Here is an 8,587-nt window from a genome sequence, read left to right as displayed (position 1 = left end):
TCTTTAAAAGCAGCAGGGAGCTGTCACTGAGAGCAAGATCAGTCTTCTCTGAATCTGTTGATATTCCAGACACTGCCATTTTCAGAGTGTTCTGTTCTTTATGATACTGCCAAAGTCAGTAGTGGCACTTGGTGGCACAATGCCACAATATCATGGATTTCTGAAGTGCCCCAGGAACAAAACAGAGACTCTCAAATGTGCCTTCTCTCCATTCATACATAATCCACACCAGAGTTCTGAAGCAAACCAGATAGATCTGTTCTCCTGCTTGGAGATCTAAGTTTGTTCTTAGGAGCAAAAAGAAAAAAATTAATTTCACCACATTTCAAAACATAAGAGTAGCACAGCACCATTCCAAATAATGCTTGAATTTTATTTCTAATCCGGAATATCCAAAGTTTCTGTGCGCCTGTTGGAGCTTCTACCACAAACATATCCTTGGCTGTGTTGTGATCTTTACAGTATGAACTTGTCTCTCATCCACCACTTCTTGCAGGAAAATAGAAACTGTGATTTCTCTATACAGGAAGCAGAATTTTTTACTTAAATGGAAAATGAATATGCATTGTACTTCAGAAAGTATAAGTATTGCACAATGAGCGAGGACCTCAGTGGAGCTAAATCAATTTGTACACAACAGCAACTCATACCAAAACTTCAATGTAAAAAACAGCCAGCCTGTTTTTTCCTTGAGCAGCCCTTTTTTGGACTTTTACAGCATAAAGGTTGGACCAGAAGAAATAGAATAAATACATAACTTTGTTCTGGGGCCGGTCTTAAAAACATTTTTTCATGTACCTACATCTCCACACGTGAGTTTCACATCCTCTGAGTTCTCTTGAGCTATTGGCATTCATAAGTTAAGCTCACAGAGATGTATTTGCAAGAAGGAGCAGTTTCTCAAGAGCAAATCACCTCTTCTGCATCAGCAGGAAAGCGACTGAATGCTCTCCTGTGTGCTTTAGATTTCATACCCAGATTGTAAGGAGAGCTCCATAACACTCCCCACTACAACACAACAACAACACAATCATTTAGTTCTGCAATCTGAGAGGGACAACTGCTATTTCCACATTCCCAAGGGGGGTTCAAATGACTTATTGATCAATTGATTAATAAATGTCAGTAGTCAGAGGAGAGAGCAGCTCTGCTGAAAAAAATAGCTGTCGGAAGAGCCTGTAAGTGCATGAGCTATTAGGAATGAAAAAATGAATCTGACAGAAAAATGGGGCAGTGATTGTTTTACATTAAATGTGAGAGAATGCACAAGATGTGGTTCCAAAACTTGTCAGATACATTAATGAGAAAGAGAAACTTCTTTTTGGAATAAATATGGTCATGCTCATATTTTGATAGACCACATATGTAAGTTTGGAATTGATTAACTTTTCATAAAATAGCTGCCTTGAGTTATTTCTACTAAAAGTTAGCAACTGATCTTCTAATCATGCTTAAGAATTGTTTTCTTTCTAATTAATAAGGCTGAATGCTTTTTCTAATTAACTTTCAAATTGTTATTTTTGGCACAGGTAAGGGTAAATCTAGTCTTTGTGTTTTTCCATGTTTTATTGTTGGTAAAACTTTCTCCTAAAGTTTAATTGAAATGAAGTTGTAATGTGGAATGTGCATTCTTGAAATACTCCCTGCTATTTATTATTAGTTTTCATTTCCAGATAAAGGGTGTCATTATGGTGTTTAAGATTCATTTGACAGGAGGCATTCACATGTCCTGGAAGGGTTGTCTTTGTATCATTATTGTGGTAAGAGTGTAACTGAGGGACTGGGAGGCAGATTGTTATCTATATGAAAAATCCTTACTCACCTGAGCTGCTTAACTATAGACAACTGAGGTATAAAATCAAGTTAATCTATACACACCCATTATTTTCAACAGAGTGTTTGACTGTGTAATTATTGCTGAATTTATGAGATTTTTCTTATGGATACCTTAAAGATAAATCTTTAATCTCATGTTTTGGGACTTCATTTGGAGGTCCCAGACATGAGGATGCTTTTATTCCCTTCCTAAACAGCAATGCACACCCTTAGTAGGTCTGATGGACATGCACAGTGTGATGAGAGGTATTCCTGACCTATAGCACACCTGGAGGAGCCATTCCTGATTAAATGATTTATTCAGAGTCACACAGAAAAGCTGTCAGTCAGGATCTGAACCAACCCTGCCCAGCTGCCAGTCACCTCATGCACAGAATCATCCCACCATTGTCACATCAGCTGTGTGGGTAAAGCATCTATTCCACCTGTAGAAAAGGTGCAGTCATTGCAACATTTGAACCAGAATCACAGCAAAAGACCTCTCATCATTTCCTAGACTACTTACAAGTTACAATTAACTAAAATCCTAATTACAGTCAAGATAAGAAATGTTATGCAAATTGAATGAAGTATAATGAGTTGGTTTTGTATTTATTTATCTAATTAAATAAGTTCATTCTTCATCTGGCTTCACTACTTAGGAGCACATATGCACAGAAAATTATAAAGGAATTTAGGGACAACTTTTGTTTAAATACTTTGGTATGTCTGAAATCTAGGCAGACTGTCCCACACACCAACTAAGCAACATGATGCTTTGTTAGATTTACTCACATGAGCAGTTAGGCTCAAATATGAGCAGTTTTCCTCTGTGTCGTACAGAAGTTCATGTATTTCAATATAATTATAACAATTTTAATAATAATTTAATAAAAATACATAACACAAAAGGATTAAATACATTACAACAACCTTTCTAATTTATTCTTGTGTAAAGACATACAGGAATAAAACTAATTTACCAATTTCTTTTTCTATACTGAGCAAGAATAAGATAAATATTTTGGTTACTGGCTAGGATCAAAATGGACTTCACATATGACTTCAGAACTTGATTTTTGTATTACTGTTATTAGTATTAACGTCCCTTAAAATCCTGGGCATGTGTGTCTGTGAGAGGCTGTGCTCAAAAAATCTGTTCTTTATCTACAAGGCAAAAAGCAAACATTGAAATTAAAATATGCCTAATACCATTTTCTTTAAAATACATGTGAAATAATGCCATATTATCTGTGGTAACAAAAACCAGGTACTAGGTCCTCCAGTAAGGTAGATAAGCACAGCACCAGGGAAAAATCAGTTCACACAAATGAGTATCCACATCCCAGCAGAGGGCAAAGCAACATTTCTGGGGTTTCAAAAGTCAAACTACTCATTTTCACAGCAGAGCTGATCAGCCAGTTCAGCTCTGTACAAGTGTTAAAGCATTGTCTAAAGTACCTTCTAGGACATTTACTAAAGAGTTTCCACACAAAATCAGAACTTTAAAGATTGTACATTTAGAAGTAAAGGTCTGCTCCATTTGCCCTATTTTTTCATCCTTTGGCCAGCTAACCTGCTCCATGTGTTCCAGTATCCATAGCTGGGCTTGTCCAGTAGACTTGCTATTGTTGCTTATTCATGATTAAATTCTAGAATAGGAAGAAAATGAATAATAGAGCATTAAGGACTGCATGTTTTCAAATGAAGGTTTCATTATTTGTACACTTCAAAGAAAGAATGGTCTCTATATTTAATTTTCCCCAGTTCACTTTCAGAGTTTGGTCACTGGGAAATCAATAGCAGTTTTCTCACTTGCTCTGCTTGCTTATGAAGTCTCACATGAACTTTGAAGTTCCTACAACACCATGTTTTGCCAACATTTTTACAAATTCCTGGCCACAGTCCAGACATAACCAATGAATATATTGATCTGGGAAAAAAATCTGAGCAAGCCAAAACACTCTTTTAATTTTTTCATTTGTTCTTTTAAAAATAAATCCTGGATAAGTTTTATTATTTAAATATAACTACTTCTAAAGGCAATCTATAAATCATCCAGTGAGATTTTGTAAAGTCTTCTCAGGTGTTTCAGTGTATAAAGTGGTTTAAATCTTTCCAATTCTGAAACAGCATTCCTGTAGTTAGTGTGTTTCTCTTTATATGAGCAATAGTCAAGGATTCTTGGTATTTTTATATAAAGAATATCTCTAAAAATATAATCAAACAGGTATATCCATTGCCATAGTAAGAGCATTAAAGGAAGGATTTGGAAATACCACATATGATTAATGTCACCTATTCCAACACTGCTTTTATTTCTTTATAGCTTGAACAGGTTTCAATGCCTAAAGCAAATATTTCCTATGTCCGATGTCATAAGAAACCTGAAAATTCTGAGAAAAAAAATTAACCAAAGCAATTCAGATATCTGTAAGATGGAGACTAAGGGAAAAGAGGTAACAGCAAAATGGATATTTGTCCTTCCTCAAAATATTTGAATGATCTCTTCTTTGAAGAGGTCTAGCATGTGTTTTGGAGCATGATAATTAGAATTGGAAGCTAAATGTATATTTGCTAAAATTACCTTTTTCCAAATATCAGAATTTGACCCTTTTGTCAAATGGTAATATTTAAAATAATTAAATTTGAAGTAAATTTTAGACTAAAATAATACTCTAATGGAAGCATCTCATATACTCTTAGTGCAAAGGGGATACTAAAAAAAGCACTCTGCACCATGAATTCCATCCCTGCTGCTAAAGGAAATTACATAGTGCAGATAATAGATGCAAGAAGTTCCACACTGAAATGAATCAATCTTGGCTGCAGCTCTCCTCCTGGAGAGCAGCCCTGCAGCACACCCCTCCAGGCCTTAGAAACCTTCTCCTATTTCCAGCCAGAGCTTGCTCACAGTCATTTTATACCCATTTCTTCTTGTGCCAGGGCTGTTCCTCAGCTGTTCCTCAGCTGCCCCTCCTTGGCTGCCTTTGCTCAGAAGGAGCACATCTCTGTCAGTCCCTGTTCCACCGCGAGAACCGAGCCCGGGGTCTCTCCCGGAGCACCTTGGTGGCCCCTCTGGGCATGTGACGTGAAGGAAAAGAAGGAAGTGAGGCACAGTGAGACGGACGAAGAATCCAAACAAAACTTTGCAGTGTTGTTGTAAAATGTCCTTGTTTCTGCTAGAAACACCTTCCCTGAGATCACATTGGTCTTTTCCTTAGCCCATCCCCTTGCTGTTGGTAGGTCACTCTCTAATCAGCTAATGGGGAAAAAACTTCCTCTATGTCTGCCATTTTCAGCTGATAGGTGCCTGTCTGAGAGAGAAATCAATTTCATAAACACTTAAGACTACATAATTTGGTTCAAATCTTTCCAATTCTGAAACGACATTCCTGTCGTTAGTGTGTTTATTATTATATATAGTCTCATTTTTGTTTCTACAGTTCTTATTCCATTTGTTCTGCTCTACTTTGGATTTGGTAAGAACTCCAAAATTATGACTGTAAGCAATTTTCATTTTGTTAATTAAACTATTTTAACTAAGTAAACTAAACTAAATGACTGTTTGAAGCCCATTATTTAAAGAAAACTATGGCTTAATAGGTCTATCTGTAATCAGCTGTTTTAAAAAGTTTGGGAGTTTTTCTCTTATTTTTTTCTTTAGGGTCACTTTGCCTCCAATTTGCACTGTTTTGTGCATAATCATTGTGTTATTCTAAGTAGAGTTAATCTCATCTAAAAATTAAGTTGCCTGTAAATTTACATAACTAATCTTGCAAAATCATGTTTCATCTCAATCACGTTCCATTTGGCTTCCCATTTCTTCTGCAGTTCTTCCAAATGCCTCCCAAAATCACAGAAAAATTGCCTTTTTAAAACTTTTTTGTGCATTGGAATATTAATATTCCAATATTTAATATTTTATATTTTATATGAGCAGTTTAATATTTAATATTCCAATCCCCTCTATATTCTAAAATGGAAATTGTTTTCTATCATATATTTACCAATGTATATTTACTAAGATTGATTTTATAGCTGAAATAAAAAAAATTTCCACATCTATCCCTCTATTCTAGTTATCCATCAACTATTCACTCCTGCTCAGCATTATCTTTGTTAAATTCTAAGAAAGAATATTTGTCTAATTTTCAGAACAACTTCATCAGAAATGTTACTCGTATCCATATGAAAATTTGGACATCATTTTAATTCTGAATAAAATTTATCTGACTAATTATTGTATATTAAAGCCATGTAAAAATGTTTAGTTCTCACAGCTTGCCTAAAGAAACTAGAGAATTTTATCTGAGAAACATATTTGGGAATTTTATTTGAGTCCAAAAGCAAAAAAGAAACCTTAAGAAATGACAGAGGAAGTTGAGAAAAAAGGTGAGCTAACATTGGATTGGTCTGCATGTCATCAGTTTTGATTTTGGCATTAAGTTTATCAACCACATCCAAAACCATCAAGATTTGAAAGCATTATTCAGTACAGTTTGGTGGAGCATGTGTTTCCCAATAGGTGTAATTTCCATCACTTTCAGCCAAGATCCTCTTCGTTTTTTCCTTGTCCACTTCTGTCCTTGAGCCAAAATGCTTCAGTCCTGTTGGTTCTCCAGATAATTGTGAAGTGACTGTTCACTTTGTGAATTATACAGGTGCCCTACTGGCTCACTGCTGGCTTCACCAGGGACTCCTAAATTCCCCTAATTTTGAGATATCCAGTAATTTTATGATGACACCAATTTAAGTATACCTGAAAAGTACAGGTGCCTACAGGAAGAAAAAGGATTCTGCTACTTGGAATCACAGCTAAAGGATTTGGAGCTGGATGTGCAGGGTAACCCAGCAGACCCAAATGGATACAGGAAATGCTGATGAGAAATTTGAGCCTCTCTCCTACACCTCAGTGCCTACCTGTAGCCAGGTCTGAAAGCCACAGGAGTCACCCTAACTAAAGATACATGCTTATGTACCTGTACACAGGCAGTGAGAGCATGTACCCAAGGAGTGCAATGGACCGTGTTAACAGCTCACTAACCAAAATGTGCATTTTGGAACCCAGATGCCCATCCCAGGGCATTCCTAAATTTACTAGCATTTGCTAAATACAGCCAAGGCACAGGATCACTAACTTATAATTCATAGTTTAACTAATGTTGAAACATTAGTAATGCTTCACAAGCATGAACCTCTTTTACTGGGTATCTGAGGGAAGATTTTCCCCTTATCTAGCCTATTATAAGAGACTTCCCAGGTTCTTATTCCCCTAGGAAAAATACTTCTTGACCCTATCACCAAAACTACTCATATTTTCATAAAACAGACACCCTGTAGGTCAGAGATCCAGGAGAGACTGACTGTCACTGCAGGGTGCAGCTGAGCTGAGGCACTGCTGTGTCCCATGGCAGCCTTATCAGGGATGTGAGTTATCCAGCAATGCCATGTCAGCAGCACCCACTGGTCACACTGGGCCTCTGTGTGCACCAGAGGCAGGAAATTTCTACCTCCGAAGCCCTTATGGAGAAATATTTCCATAAAAGTATAAAGTCTTGGAAGGCAGGAGAAAACCCTCATCCTCCCAAGCTGATTTAGTTTGCGTCACTTTATACATTCTGGCACATAGGTTGTTGCAAACAGGTAGCAGGACACATGCAGTCCAGCCACAACCTCTTTTCCCTGATGTCATCAATCAGAAAAATTGTCAGTTATTACTTGTGTCAGCAATAACAACATAAGTCAGAGAAATCTTCAATAATACATAGCAATCATTCATAATTTAAATTAGGGTATCTACAAAATAGTACTGGTAAGTCCTGCATATAGCTGAACTGTCAAAGAAAGAGATCATAGTAATTCATTACAAATCTTCTAGGAATCCCTGGATAAGTAACCAGCATGAACATTCACTAAACTATCCAAAAATCATGTAACTTGGTTGGCTGTAACTCATCCTTTTGTTTGTCGTACTCTAGAACAGCCTTCACACCTTGGGGCAGCCATAAAGTTTCTCACATAAGAACAACACATTTAAATCATCAGAGAGCTGAGTGCTAAAAGCACATTGGTTTTATATTTATGTTTGAAGAACAAGAGTATCTTCAGTGTTCAAAGTGAGGCACAAGTGACAAGAGACCACTGAGACCATCGTGAAGGATCACAGAAGGAACGTCCCCAGCATATCAGTCACCTGATCAGGGCCAGTATTTCTCTCGTATGCGCCACTGGAAAAAAGTGTTTTAAGGAAGTTTGATATGGAGGACAGTAAATAGGCAAATTTACTGGCATATAGGCAAATTCAAGGATCCTTGAATCCCAAAGAAGTTCAATTTCAAGTGTGATTGCCCTCAGAGTTGCAAGATACTTTCAGGAAATTAGAAACATATATCACGGGAGAAAGGAAACTGGGAGTGGGGGAAGGCTTTGAGGATGAAGACACATCTCACAAGCTGTCAGCTCAGGCTAAAGGGTTTGGAGATCATAACAGGGGAATTCTGAAGAACTACATGTCCATGAAGAAAGTATACAACAAATATAAGCTACAGCAAGACATTTAGAAATGTGGAGCACCTCTACTGAGGAAAGGAATAAATGGGTTCTTCTCAGAACTTACTTGCCATTTACTTCCCACTTACTCAGACCCTGCAGAAAATTCATTTGGTAAACACATTCTTTAAGTATTAGCTTCTGATTAAAATCTCACAGAGATTTTGCAGAAGAAAAGGAGTTATTTCTAATTCTGAAAGTATTTGAACTATCTGAAGTT

Source organism: Zonotrichia leucophrys, chromosome 4, assembly GCF_028769735.1.
Source record: "Zonotrichia leucophrys gambelii isolate GWCS_2022_RI chromosome 4, RI_Zleu_2.0, whole genome shotgun sequence".
Taxonomy (NCBI): domain Eukaryota; kingdom Metazoa; phylum Chordata; class Aves; order Passeriformes; family Passerellidae; genus Zonotrichia; species Zonotrichia leucophrys.
Note: the sequence above shows the minus strand (reverse complement) of the source record.